Source organism: Gallus gallus, chromosome 11 (genome assembly GCF_016699485.2).
Source record: "Gallus gallus isolate bGalGal1 chromosome 11, bGalGal1.mat.broiler.GRCg7b, whole genome shotgun sequence".
Lineage (NCBI taxonomy): Eukaryota > Metazoa > Chordata > Aves > Galliformes > Phasianidae > Gallus > Gallus gallus.
In genome coordinates this window covers 3187130-3202456 of record NC_052542.1, presented here as the reverse complement: position 1 = coordinate 3202456, position 15327 = coordinate 3187130, and the positions used below count along the sequence as shown (strand labels likewise).

At 37.3% G+C, this 15327-nt stretch overlaps 1 long non-coding RNA gene across 2 annotated transcripts in view; it reads right to left on the bottom strand.

Moving 5' to 3' along the window:
• LOC101752262 overlaps positions 1–15327 on the bottom strand; it is a 52607-nt gene that overhangs the window by 29334 nt on the left and 7946 nt on the right. The window contains exon 4 of one of the 2 annotated variants that reach the window (XR_005862898.2): positions 1–15327. This exon is cut by the window's left edge and continues 7329 nt beyond it. The exons of the other annotated variant lie outside the window; for it this stretch is intronic. This is a non-coding gene — a long non-coding RNA (uncharacterized LOC101752262). 2 annotated transcript variants of the gene reach the window in all.

The following is a 15327-nucleotide window of genomic DNA, read 5'->3' as shown; positions in this document are numbered from 1 at the left end:
CTTTACATGAACATAAAGTACTAATGAAGGCCACAACACACCTTGACCAGCATCAGCTGCTACATGACATTAATACTGTCCCCTAGATGCACTGCCCCGTGCCACAGGTTACTGCCTTCACTTTCCTGGCATATCAGATTTGGCAGCTGTGCAACCTGTGTTTGGGTTTCCTAATCATCTCTACTCAAAATGGTTCAAGCATTCAAAGAACGTGACATTTAAGAAGGCAGTCAAATAGTTCTAGACTACGAAAATTTTTGGAACTGTTTCAGAAGCAGAATGTAAAACATTCCATCATCAGTGAAAATGCAGGTAGGGGTCTGCATTTGCCAACTACAAAGTTCGTGTGTTAGAAAAAGCTGTTCTGATTTATAATGTAAATACTACATTTTACTTCTGATTTCAGTGGGCTTAGGCCCATTACTAATGGTATACCAGTAAGGCTGAGAACTGACTGTATTATAAAACTTAGATTTCCCAATTTTGTAAAAGAACAGCTTTTCAACTGTTTTTACATTAAAAACACCACCAGAAAAGAAGAAGAGCTTGAGTGCTGGCAGGGTGTCAGCACACCTCCCTAAAAGGCCAGCAACCCACATCAGTTTTGCTCTGCTTCGAAACATTTACATGGAACCTAGTAATTTCTAACCTTATCTTTAAGTTGCCGTTCCATTCTTTTGCTTTTTATTAAGCATGTGTCAGAGCAAATAACTGAATGTATCTACTGAACTGACCTCAAATCCCTTCAAGTATTTTGTTCTTTGTTTTTAAATCTTTTTTTTTTTTTTTTTTTAAATTAAACCTGAAATATTAGTGTCCCTCCCAGGCATGTAGAATATTCTATTATCTGAGAAAAAAGAACTGTTTCCTACTCATCTGATTTGTTGTTTTGGTCCTAGCGGTATGCCAGTGCACTAGTTCACATTTACCATTGACTTCTTGATGTTTTCTGAAGCTCAAGTGACATTACCCTTTAAGTACATAATACTATTGTCATTCAGAAAGAGGCAGCACAAAAAGTCACTGCATATAAAGCTAAGGTACAATTAAGCAGTTAAGAAGAAAAAAAGAATTGTGATCAACCAATTTTGTTCCCATTCACCCATACCGTGCAGAAGAGCCCCGCTGGAGATATATTGGCTCTGACATACCTCACAGCACAAATTAGGATAGCAGGTAAGTTCAGGTCAGAAAGAATTTAGTTCAGGCTCTATTCTTCTCTTTCAGACAGGAGTCCCACACATCACAAAAATTCATTCATACCATATTATCTCTTACAGATGTCTTGCTTTAAGTGATATCCCTTGAAACATCTTCTCAGGCATCATATACACCCTGTCCCTCCAAATTGTGATGTATTTGTTCCATATGTTAAAGCAACATGTGTAATTTTTATCTTCATTTGAGTTACAGTCTATTACTACTGAGATATCTTCACTTTTCATTAGCTATGATTAGCTTGTATAGGTTCCTATCAGTCACAAATACCAGCTCAATTCCCAGGAATATTTTCAACACAGATACATGTATTGTAGGTGCACTAAAATAGATTTGTTTAGAATTTGTTTGTAAAACTAGAATTTAACATCTGAGGGTCTCTGTCTAAAAAATGGTTTATGAAATAATTATTCTGGAAAAAAATAGACTATTTTTAGGAAAAAGTTAAAACTTTCGTCAAACGGACTAAGCTAGCTTTCCCTAAATTGCTCCACTTTTGTTTTTTAATATACAAAGTAAGGTACAGTTCACTGCTTTGCTTTACATAAAGTTTTATTTTACGTAAAATATCCTTAATAAGATTGAAAGATGTTATACAGAGTAAATGCAGGTTATAGTGAAAAAATTTTATTGATCTGACTTCTAAGCCCATGATACATTCCCACTTTTGAGCAGAAATGAACCTATGACTAACCAAGACCTTTATTAATTTGCAAATAAAATTGAGTTAACTGCTATTACGCTCCACCAAATTTTCCTCTGCTTTTATAGTGTTTGAAACAAAACTGTAGTGTCTCTATACCTTCCTTATTTCCATTGCGAGTCAAGTGATATCTAAGAGCTCCAGAGAAATTGTAAAACATTCCCATGGATCTCCTTTCTTGCTATTTCTGGAAGACGATTTAAGTCTTACTAGGCAAGCATAATATGTAGTTATTAGTTAGAACTAAAGCATCAGGGTGTCAAAGTATGTAGAACAGCAACTAACACCTGGTATTTCTTAATTTACAGGGCTTCACTTAGAACATAACCAAAACATAGAAGTGATGTGAACTAAACATTAAAAATTTAAAAGAAAAAGATCTGAGAAGTTTCAAAGTTCTTCTGCAGCTTTAATATAATCCATTTTCAATACTGATTATATGCTTGAGAAAATCTGACATTTCAACGCCTTTAGTCAGTTCATTTACTTCCAGTCTCCTGCTGTTCTCTGATGTTAGTAAAGGTCAAACTTAAAAAAAATTCCTTAAAATTTATTTAAATAATAAGAGTCAGTAAACTGGCCACAAACCACCACGTAATTGCTCTGATTACAGCAGTTTAATCGAATTCAATGGAAAAAAGTTTTGGTTAGCTGTCTGCTATCAAACACATTCAGACAATTTCAACTCTAATCTAATTGACAAAACATTAAGCTTTCTGGTTCCTGATAGAAAAGCTACCGTACTTAAAAACTTGCACCTGATTTTACTTGAATATTTTTGAACTGCCTACAATGTTGTCAAACGTCTTCCAGCAAGAAAGAGTGCACAATCATACTAATATTTTGACTTGTTCACAAGCTTTCAGAAAAATCTGTGATTTTAAATATTAAACATTAAGTACCATACAAAACTTAAGGTAGTCAAGAAATCTCTCAGAACGCCAAGTAAATCCTGAAGTTAAAATCCTGTAAAGCTGAAGTTCCTGCAATATGTTTCTTCTGTATATAGTTACCACTGTTATTATACATTTTGCATATATTCATTAGCACACCAAACAACAGAATAATCACATAATCAATGCAATGTGTCAAGTTAGAGAAAGTTTCTTCACCATAGAACTTCCACAGAACAAGAGCCTCATTGAAAACACTCTATTACTGATCCAACTTTCTCCACAGTGAAGAGAACAGACTATTCCAATCCTGCCCTATTACGACCCAAGTATGCTGAGTTACAGATTCCTTATTTCTTGTTTATGTACTTTGTGTGCCTACTCAGTGGCAACTAGACTGATGCATGTTTACCCCAAGAGCAAACTCCTTTATTAGATCGGGCTATAATAAGCTATAAGCTCAAATCCACTGACCACAGTTTGTGTAATCCCTAGAGAAGGGGCTTTAATTATTTCCTAAAATTTCCACAGCAGCAATATTTTCATGAATTCCATCCCAGAAATATACCCAGACTCAACTGTATGAACAAGCCCATATCTGTCTCTTGAAAAGCCCAAAGATACCTGCAGAAAGCACTCAAGTTTTACTGTTCGGTGGGTGCCCAATCTGTTTTGAAACACTGAGACAGAACGTAGGACAGAAGAAATACAGGCAACACCTTCCAAATACATACATTAGAATGCAACATGAAATGTTAAACTCTGGAGACATGAAAGGGTTTTGCTCAAAAAGTACAGTTACAAGCTCAGGTGACTACCTTGCTTTTTTTTTTTTTTGGTCAGGTGATATTTCAAAAGTCATAGGAAAAGATAAATAACTAATCCATCACTGAAAGCAGCATAATCATGGCCTTCTGCAGATACCACCACAGAAGGTAATGTGCACTGGAGACCACGCCAAGGCTGTTCAACACAAGCCAAAACATGAGGAGACAGATAGGAAGGATGTGTTAAAAGTACTGTCCTGACCTGAATTTAAATACTTATGTACACACGTTTAGACTTCATCTGAAGTCAGAAGAGAAATTCATGGCCAGGCTGCTTTAGATTCAGATCTTTAAGGATTAATTGCTCTCTAGAACATCTCTTCAATCTTCAAGACAAATCTTGAGAGGCATGATACTTCAGTTTTGAGACCTGGCTACAGTATGACGCATTCACAGTTTCTATGGTATAGCATCCCAACTGGCCCACCAAGTTTTCCTTTCTCAATTAACATCCGTGTACAATCCCTCATGAAGAAGCTGCATGTATGTGCAGGCAAGCACAGTTTCCAGACGTTATCACAGATGTGGACACAAGCCTGAGAACACAAGCACTCAGTGATACAGTTAATTAAGTGCACAACAATCAACAAAAATTGCTGAGAGACAGTGAGAAAGACCTCCAAGCAATAGACGCATTCAAGGATTTCATCTGTTCAACGGAAGTTTCACACCAGGAATAGCAGCAGGGGTGAAGGGGCTGTTTTGTGAGCTACTAACAGCTTGATAGCTGTCTTTTGAAATCCAGTATATGACACAAATGAGCAGAGCTTCCACCAGTCCATGATGATTATGCTTTTCTATTAACCATGAAGAATTTTGGACTAAGTTCTAAAGCATTTATACAAATACATAAAAGAGGAATCAATTCACAAACATACCAACTTAATTTCTGTGCGTACAATCTGGAGCCATAGTTACTCCTACAATTTCAGGCTAAATGTGCCTGTATTTTGCATTTTGTAGTATTCTAAGACAGTAAACAAGCTTGTATTTTTAGTTTGTTACTTGAAGTAGTGGAACAACATCTGTAGTTTATTCCATGTTGTTTCAATCAACTTCAGTACAGGCCTCAGAAAACATTTTCTAAACACTTTCTTTTTTAAAGAATCATGCGCTCTGCCTTACTTTTTCTGAAGTATAACAATGCCCTTTCTATGAGAGAAAACAACTGGACTTCTCTCTTGTGACTCAACTAAAGAAAAAGCGCATGTAAACTCCCAGAGAAAAGGTCCTGGCACTGCACAGGCATCACAATGTTGAAATGAAATGGTGGCACCAAGTGAATTTAAAGAAGTTTTTAATTAGTTGCAATTAGAATTATTAAATTGCAACAAAGTTACTAGCATTCTAAAAGGGAGCTTGCCATTCTCCATCTGAGTAACTGCATTCTCTGCTAAAAAAAAATCTCAGCCATTTATAAATAATGTTTACTACAGCCTTTGCAATACAATCTCTATAAATAGCACCTTCCTTGTCAAAAATCTATCAAAATACATTACCAAAGCATTATTAATTATTCCCAAGTCACCAGATTAAAATGCAGAAACACAGAAAGAAACTGAACCCCTGCTATAGATGGGCAAGGAATTTCAAACCTCTGACCTAGCAGACAAATGTCTAAACCATAAAATAAAATATCTATAACCTGTTAAACAGAATGACCGCTCCCTTCTGAGTAAGGAAGCTTGCATACAGATGTAAAGCTACCAAAGGCCATGCTGAACTGTGCACACCTGTTCTGTAGCAAGAAAGGTTTTACTGCCCCAAAAAGGAGCACTACCAGCAATGCTGCATTCAGAATCCATCATCACCATGAGCTGCTGTGCGGCATGACAGAAACTTCAGAACTGCTCTGGTACTACAGCCTTGCACCACATACACACATACTGCCTTATGCAGAGGAGCAAGATTCACAGCCATCATGACTACTGCCTCCTAGCACAGATCCACAGGTGCCTTAATACACACACAGGGCAAAAATAGCACATGTTGTACTATTCACTTCAGCTCCTACATCCCTGTCCCCAGGCCCTACCAACTATAAGCAAGCCAGATCATTGCTGTTTTCCTGTGCAGAAACATTTTTGGAAGTTGCCATTATACTACAGACAAGGGTTCCCAACTGAAAAAAAAAAAATTGTGGGGGAAGTTGGTATTTTTCCTAGAGATAAGTGATACAACACATTTTTGGAGCATAAAATGGCAATAAACAAAGCTTGCTCCATATATTTTCTGACTCACGGACCAGTACCACACAAATAAATACTGCCAAATTAACTTGCATAGCAACTGCTAATCATTTTTACGTATTTTGAAAACAGAGCAATTGCTATCTGTTACTAATCATTTAAGGCTGACTCATTTTCAGGGTTTCTTAGCACCTCAGGACTCCCCAGACATTTTTTGTGTCACTGTTTGGCTTTCACACAAAAAACACCAAAGAAAGTTTAGGAGTAACAGTAATAAACAAGCCTGATATGAATGAATTTTATTGCAAAACTTATACAGACAACAATACTGAGAAGCAATGGAGAACACTTGAGTAACAAAGAATTCAGGAAGCACAGTGTTTAACTTTGCTAATTTATCCCATTCATACTTAAATTTGGGATTGAAGAAATATTATGCAATTTTAAATGGTCATGATTAACTGAGACAGCAGTGCCCTGAAATTGCAAGTTTTTCCAACATTCAATCCCATCGCATTCAAACTTGCTTCAGTTTTGAGTCTGCATGAACAGAACCTGCTGTATAACATGTAGCAGCCAGAGTTATAACTGGTAGTCTCATCTTAATTTAAAATAATGAAAAAGATATTTTACGGTCATGTGTTAAACCACAGACTGTAAATAGTTCTGCTAGGAAAAGTCATCCTAGGACAGCTTAAAATATGATAAGATTTGTGATCCGTATTTTTGGTTGCTAGTAGATCATGTAGGTGTTAACATCATCAGGATCTTTGCTTTGAGGCTCTGTTTGCTGCTCTTCTAGATATTATAACCAAAGACATAGTGATCCACTGTAGCTTTGACAATAATCTTTCAACATTAACTCCTTACTGAAAACTGCATCACATCTAAGAGATTACCATAAAAGGGCATCTTTGTAGCCCCTATGCATTACTGAAAAACCATGCCACTATTAGAAGGATCCTGCAGAAAATAGCTCATTAAAAACAAAACAATAAAGCTGGAGAGTAACCTTATCTACCAGTTCCAAAAGTCATCACAGAGACACACAAGGTCAGTTTATAGCCTTATATCACAGCATTAATCTTTCCATGACACACACAGACTAAAGCAGTAGGGAAAACCTGCAGGCACCACAGTGTCTCCAGCAGCATTACAAGGCCACTGACACAGCTCAATTAATCAGTGTGTGCAAAAGCGTGTTCCCTGTAAGTTATTTTTCTCTATCTACTACCTTATTTGTTCCCTTTTTAACCATAGGACACTCACATTTGAAGTGTAGCATTGCTGTGTTGGCTTCCAAACAATTTGGAAAGGTGAAGGACAGTAGTAGAAAGGGAGAAACAGCGTAATGCAGATTCAGAGCTACAGCTCTTCCCCCCTTTGAGAGATGGGTCGGAATGCTCTCCTTCTCATGACATTGCAGAGTGCCCCCTCACTCATGCACTAACCTCTCTGCAGTCTGCACAGATAGCAATCTATAGGGGTTTTTTTTCTTATCTTTTCTTTTTCCTCCTTCAATAAACACAGAATAGCTGGGTATGCTAGAAAGATGAAGATACAACTCTCACTTCAAAGATCCTATGGCCAGTTATTTATATTTTCTAGCATAACTACAAGGACCAAAACATGGCTCCAGAACGCTGAGATCCCTACTGATTTTTAAGAATATTTCCAGTGTTGAGGCAGAGGCTATAGTGTTCACCATTGTATAAGGGGAAGTAGAATACAAACTCAGCTCCCCTTCTCTTGCATGGAAATTAGAGGACTGATAATAAAGATCTGCTTCTGATCCCTTTCACTGAGTTCACACAGGCAGGTGGCTCAGCTGCATATCAGGATGGCCATATCAGACATCTTCTATACTCGCTACTGATGTAAATTCCTCCAACTCTCTTCTGAACAACCCAGGATGCTAGTCTCATTTCAGCTCATACCTCTTTTTTCCTATAGACCATTTAATACAACTATCTGGTAGGGACATGTGACGTGCCAGAGAATATAAAGTGTTATAAACCCTTTAGCTCATTGGAAAGTTGTAGATAGCTCATATAAGCCCTTTACTAAATAGAGTCCAGCTTAAATGAAAAAAGTCTCAGCTTTAGTTGTATGTGAGATTTCCTTCTAAAGACTGAAATGACATAAGATTCAATATAAATCCATCAACTGAGTACTGTTAAAGAACTTTAGACTCATCCCGGCAGGCATAGTTCACAAAGCATTTGTATAGTTAGTGGTAATACCTTATGCTGTATCATATAAAAATCCAAGAATAAGACAACTACAATACACTACACATTGACTGCAATTCCTTGTCCTACAAAGTTGCAACAAAGCACATTTCACACACAATAGGTTTACTTTGGCAAGCTACAACTGCAGTGTCTTCAGCCAAAAGGCATTCACCAGAACTTTGTTTCAATTGTTCACATGGAACTGGGGATTTTGTTTCCTTTTGCTGTGCATACGATGCAGAGTAGATAAAAACTGATGGATGCTAACTCCAGACATTTTACTTTGGACTTAAGTGGACACTCAGGTGCCCGTGAGACATAATACAATGCAGAAACTGGATTAGAAGCATAGATAAGTCAAGTATATGTGCAGGAAGTAAGATGGGCACTAAATGAAATATTTGTTTCACTCTGCTGTTTTTTTCCAGGATCTTCCCGGCAAGAGTTTGCTGAATGTCATTTATGGTCATTCAAATAATAGAAACAAAACTTTCAATATAAGCCCTCCTTTAGTGGTCATAAAACACTGAATAATCAAGCATAGGTGTAAGCATAGATGTAGTTCTCTACAAGGAAACCACAGCAGTCATCCTCTACAACAGTTAAAGTAGTCGTCTCTCCCAAAGAAGGGAAGGCATAGAGGGACTGGATTTACTAAAGCCACCTAACCATCCAAGTCCAGGGAGGAACAAGGTCTCTCACAGCCCAGCTTACTACTTTTAGTCCTTAAAGAGATTTTAATACAAATTTCCAGGAAATGAGTATTATAACTTACCCTAATTCCTTTTCCTACCACAAGCAAAATGTGAATGTCAGCAGTAGGAAATAAGTGCTTATTTTTATATGGCTGACCCTATTTCAATGACTTCCGCCACCAAAATTAAGGGTTCTGTTTCCCCAATAGCTGTAGTCCCAGAAGAAGCTACTGCCTTTTAAAGATGACCAGACTGTCAATTGTTTGCTAAAAAAATTTAAGCATTTAAAACAAACAAAGGTTCCAATGGTACTATTAAAATGTCAGAACTCTATGGTAAATGTTGAAACTATTGACATTTTAAATGTCAACTATTTTATACTTGCAACGCTATAGAGAAGCCCTTTATCATTTAAATGGTATTGTTCATTTTTTTAAACTTCATATTTGTGGAATTTTAATTTTCATCAGTTCTTGCAAGGCAGTATTATGTCCAATTTAACTCAAGCACATATTTCCAAACCTAGAGTATTTTATTTAACTTCCCCTTCCATGGCAGCCAGACAGAATTAAGGCAAAGCCCATTAGGTACTACTTTCCTGTGTTATCTCTTACCTTCCCTGTTTGGAGAATAACATTTCTACGGTGCAGAATGATAATTAAGCATGGCTACTGCCAGCCTGGTAGTAGTCTCACCAACAACAACACAGTAGGACAGGGGTATTTCTAAATGGGTTCATTCCAAAAATCAACCTCTCTTTTCCTTCAGTTAATATCAAAGGGATAAACATGTAATATTTCCCAAATCAATATTGTACTAAGTTAGTAATACAGGCTCCGCAGCTGAGAAATGCTCCGCACAAGTTGCTTTCCTTGCATGTGTTGCACGTAAAGGATGTTCACAGGCCTTGAAGAAGACCGGACCCATATATTAGCCAAAATTAAGGATATTTGCTTATCCAAAAATAAAAACAAACACAACCCACTTTCATATGCAAAGGAATTTAGCTAGAAAAAAAAAAACATTCCTTCATCAAAGCATTCTCAGAAGGGTTCATCAGCCCATGAGTCTCAAAAGAAGGCTCAGTAACATGTATTTCAGGAGTTCAAAAATGACCTTATTACAGATGTGTGGTCCCCACAAACCCCTCAGTAACAGCTAACTGCGTTAACCCTTCCCACGGCCCTAAAATGGCTATAAAGGCAAGATTTCCTGAAGACTAGTGTCAATTTAGATGCCATTGTAAGAGGACAAATTTTCAAGTTGTGTTAAACACAATTGGATGCCTGTTCCAGATCTTTAATTGTTGATATGCATGCATAAAATCAAGTATTTTGTCTCCCTGCCAGGTCTGGTCAGTTACAACACTTCATGCCGTAATGTTCAGAGGCTCTTGTTACACATTTTACACGTTAGTAGCTCTGCACAGCATAATGGAACCGAGATTTATTAGGCCCCTAGCCATAATACACAGAAAACTAAGAAATATTCTAAATAAATTCCCTTTTCCCTAATCAAGTGGCTGTTTTACTTCACTTACTGACAACTGAGCCCCAGGAGAGAGGTAACAGATAAAGGAGAACACACAAAAATATTTGTCTTCCTCTTTCAAAGCAGTAACTAACATCCACATCCCACTGTTTTCATAATCTTTCCTATGTCAAAGGCCACTTATGTTTAACTAATTGAAAATAAAGCCAAGAAAGAACAAACCAGCAGGGTAAAAGAAAATGAGAAAAATAGAATAGATTCAGGAAGTACAAACAAAATAGAGTAAATGTGAAAAAGAAAAGGGCTAACATGACTCAACCTCACAACTCCCAGATGATTAAGGGAGATGTTTTTAGATATAAATGTGTGAATGAAATCACATTTAACAAGTATTACCCTTGACATTTTTCACTCATCATTTTACACTTTTTCCTGGAATTTTCCATAGCTGCTACGCTCCAGTGTTTAGCCAGTATTCATCAACAACTTAAAACAAATATTTGTATTGTTTTAGTAGTAAAACATATCACTGCTGGAAGTAAATAATTGCCCAATTGATTGCTTTTTTAATGTCCTTTCTTTAAGTCCAAAGATGAACTTGAAATAATATTTTAAACCTTAAGAACAGCTGAAGTTTGAGAGATGTTTAAAGAACTACCAACTCCTTAGTCAGATCATGATCAATATTAGATAATCTATTGCTGCCAATTGAAATCATGGAGCATATGATTTACAAGCACATATGAAGAAAGAGCAGAAGTGGGAGATGCATTCATTTCAGTTTAAAACAAACTGATGCAAGATACCTCAGCAGTCTGAACAATGGCAACAACCACAAGAAACCTCACATAAGCTGCTACAGGATTTCTCTCTTCCTACTAATCTCTATAGCCCACCAGCTTCTTTTTGCTGCAGGAAGATTTGTATCACGTATCTAAAGCAGTACCCCTGAGCATACTGCAATTCAGATGAACAGTTAACTCTAAAGCAAACAAACTTCCACACCTTACTGCACTAAGTTCCACATAGAGATAAACAAACCCTTTGCAGCTTGTAGCTGAATCTCCTCACTATCATTGCAGCCAAAATAAGGATAACCCTACTGAGCACTTTAGAACAAGTGAAAAAACAACACTCTGTCTCCTTCCGTACGCAGTATGGAATCTAGACAACGTTCCAGGGTTTGCTATTTCTGTAAAGCAGGCTTGCAAGTCATCATCTCATACATCCTCCACAGACTGCAACCCTCCAAAACTGTTTGTTCAACTCTGATCACATTAGTAACATCACTTCAAGAGTTTTCCCAGAAAACTATCCTCAGTGGAAAATTAAGGCAGTGGTGAAATAGAAAGATGAGCGCATGCAGCTTGGTAGCATTTTGTAAGCTGGTTTACTAAACTATTCAAGTTACAACATCAACAGAACAGGAATTCATGGTAAAAGATCAGTTCAAGCTGACAAAAAATGCTTGTGACACTTCTGATTAATCTAGTCACTCAGCAAATAACTTTAAAGAAGCAATGGGAGCACAACATAAAACAGACCAACTACTAAAACTTCTGTGCTAACACAGCTCATTTTTTATGCCACATAACTTTGTTTGAAATGAGCTCATCAGGAATTGCTCCTCCAAATGAAGGTTGATTCTGAGCTCAACTATTTAAAAAGTGATTTTTGAATGTATATTTTTTTTTAAACTGATACCATTGAAAACATCAATAGTAAATATTAAAAGATACCAACATGAAAATTAGCTAAAGTAGATGGCATGCTGATGGTTCAAGGCCTACTAGCCTGCCCCTTCAAACAAAGTGCAATGTGGAGACACCAAATGGAGCTGTGTCCAATCTAACACTTGGAGAAGATGCTTTCCTCAAAAGAGGCTCGTTAAGAAACTTAATGGTTCTACAGCATGGTTACATCTCAATCTCCCTGGGGCTTTTATTTCATTCAAATCAACTCACCACTGCCTTGCTTGAAGAGTGTGAAATTTGGGAGAGACTCTCAATTACTCCCAAAAGGTGAGAATGAAGGAGAGAGATGGGTTGTTTGTGTCTCCCTCTTTGTGCATCTCTTTGTGTGTTTCTGCCTTTGTATGTTTGAGCGTCTCTCTCTCATTGGGTTTGCGTGTTTGTGCATCTCTCTTTGTGTGTGAGCATGTTTCTGCTTCTCATTCTGTGTGCGTTAGCTTGTCTCTTTGTGCGTCTCTCATTGTTTGCGTGTTTGTCGCTCTCTCTTTTTGCTTTCATGACTGTGTGTCTGTTTGCACGTCTCTGTGTGCTTGTGCATCTCTCTCTCTCTCTCAGCATGTTAGTGCGTTTTTGTCTTTTTCTTTCTGCATTTGTGCGTGTCTCTCTCATGCGTTTGTACGCCTCTTTCCTTTTGTGTGTTTGTGTGCATCTCTCTTTGTGTTTGTGCATCTCTCTCTATTTCTGGGTGTCTCTATCTTTGCATGTCTCTCGATTTGTGTGTTTGTGGTTGTCTCTATCCTTGCGTATCTCTTGCTGTGTGCTTGTTGGTCCCTCTCTTACTGTCTCTCTCACTCTGTGTGTTTGCGTGTCTCACTGTGTGTTTGCACATTTGTGCATCACTGTGTGTGCGTTTGTGTGCCTCTGCATCTCTCTCTTTGTGCATTTGTGTCTCTCTTTGTGCATTTGTGTCTCTCTCTCTGTGTGTTTGCATTTGTGCATCTCCCTCTTTATTTGTGGGTGTCTCTCTGTGCATGTTTGCATGTCTCTCTCTGCGTCTCACCATGTGGTTGCGCGTCTCACCCTCTGCGTGTGTTTTTTGTGTTTGTGTCATTGCGTGCCTCTGTGTGTTTTGTTTGTGCATCTCTCTTTGTGTGTTTTGTTTGAGCAGTTGTGTCTGTCTCCCTCTGTTTCTGTGTATATATTTAAAAGCAGTTTATGAATGGAAAGAATTGCATTTTTAGTATATATTTTTTTCCCTCTGAGGCAGAAAAGGCATGAATCTAGCAAAACTGGTGAATAGCATATAATATAGCAGGGAAAAAGATTTGATGACTTCCAATATTCTCTGAAGACCATTAAAATATAAAGAAAATAAAACTCCTGTGGCAAGCCAGTTCAGTTTTCAGTTTGTAAAGGTGAGCTTCAAAGATCTGAATCCAACTTCAGCTTGAACTTTTGGCTGCTTATCTGAACAACCAAAAACCTCAGGAGAGCAGGCATTTTCATGATCTCACAAGTTGGGGCAGGGTGAGGGCAGAAGACATGAAATAGAAGAAAAAACAACTTTTACATCATCAGATATAGAGATCTCCAAGCCTGGATGCAGCCTAGAAGCTGAACACCAGAATGAAATATAATTTAAAAAGGATAGTGACAGAACATTTTAAGACTTTTGAGATCTATTTCGTGAGCCCTGGATAGAAAACAAGAATGGTACAAACCAGTAAGTGTTTTGTTCTGCATCCAAACAAAAAATTAAAACTTCAAAAACTTTCAAAGTATATTTCCTAAGACAGCAGAATTAAAGAAACCAAAAGTAACTCAGCAGCCACAGCCTAGCAGTAGGTCACTCATTTACAGATTCTCTTTTCCTTGTTCCAGATAAAGAAAAGCAGAAATTTGGACTCATGTACACAGTAAAAATCCTAATGTTGGGAATTTTGGAATCACGTATCAAAAACCTTTGTTTCCCTTTAATCTTTGGAAAGGGTGCCCCAAATCATTTTGGTTTTATTTCTGCCTATCTATATAATTCATATGTAACACAAGCTCTCATAGAGATTCAAAACACTCCCACCTACAATAGGATAATAATTCTGGTCTACTTCTACTTGCTTATTTATTTACTTTGAAGGTCTGCATGTTTGAAAGATAAATAATTTTTTGATCAGCTAGTAGAAAACTGCATTGTTATTGAAGTTAAGTTTTGGGCTATTTGGGGTAAAGTTCATTCTTAAATGTTAAAAATACATCAGAAGTCTTTTCATTTATTTATTTTTTTTTTTTGAATTAGTCAATCTGCTGCTGTTCTTCCTGATTTAAAATTTGGTTGGAAATGCTACAGCTTGTCTTGCTAGAGTTCCTCCTGAAGAGAACTACATTGGGAAGAATAGAAGCTTAAATATAGATCTTCAAGATACGCAGCACAACTCTAGTAGAAAAGGGAAAGGGTCAGAAAACTACAGCCTAGTATTTGTTGTAGGCTTTCCTCCACTAGACTGGTTAGCCCAGCTACTCATTCATGTGTTGATACTGTGTTCCACAGTTAGTGAAACAGCACACATCTGCAAGTCTGTTTTATCTCCTAATCACTTTCATTCATCTCTTTCACATTCTTCTTTCCAAGTCCCTAGCTGAATGGCTGAAAATACTTGGCCTTCATGTTTCCTTCATAAACAGGATCATGTACTTTTGTGAGGCATGTGCATGAAAAGCCAATGCTAAATATTCCAAATCTGAAGTAAGCAGTAAAAAAACTTGGATTGTAAAATAAACAGGACAGAGTAGCAGCTACACACAAAGCTTGTAAGGTAACATTTTAGTGAGGAGGGGACTGGGAGCCAAGGTTACATACACAATGTTAGTGGGGAAAAAAAAACAGTTTTTGGAGGAATAAGCTGAAGACTACATAACAAAGTGCCAAAGCTTTGAAGTTGAAGTCTTCGAAACAGTCAGTACTTTCTCATAAATTATTCCCTATGTGAGACAGGATGCAACACTATGTTTGGCCAACACATTGTCATTCTTGAAAAGAAGGTCAAGGACAGAATTACCTCCCGTCCATTTAGGTAAATGCAGCACATTATCTTCAAATCACACTACAAGCATAGGAAAGGTCTGCTGACAGCCTCTCAACAGAATGAGTGAGCGTAGCTTCCCATTATCACAAACTCAGCACACTTGTTACTCATATCAAAAAGGACAAATGCTTGCACTAGAACAGAAAACAATTATCTGTTGTGTTTGGCAAAGCTCTGACATTCTCTTTTGTTAATGATAAACATTTAAACCATCTAAAAGCAAGAAAGAACATCATTTTGTAGCATCTTGTACTTTTGTCCACCATTAGAAGATTCTCTTGTTAAGTAAAGCTGTACAAGGGGCTC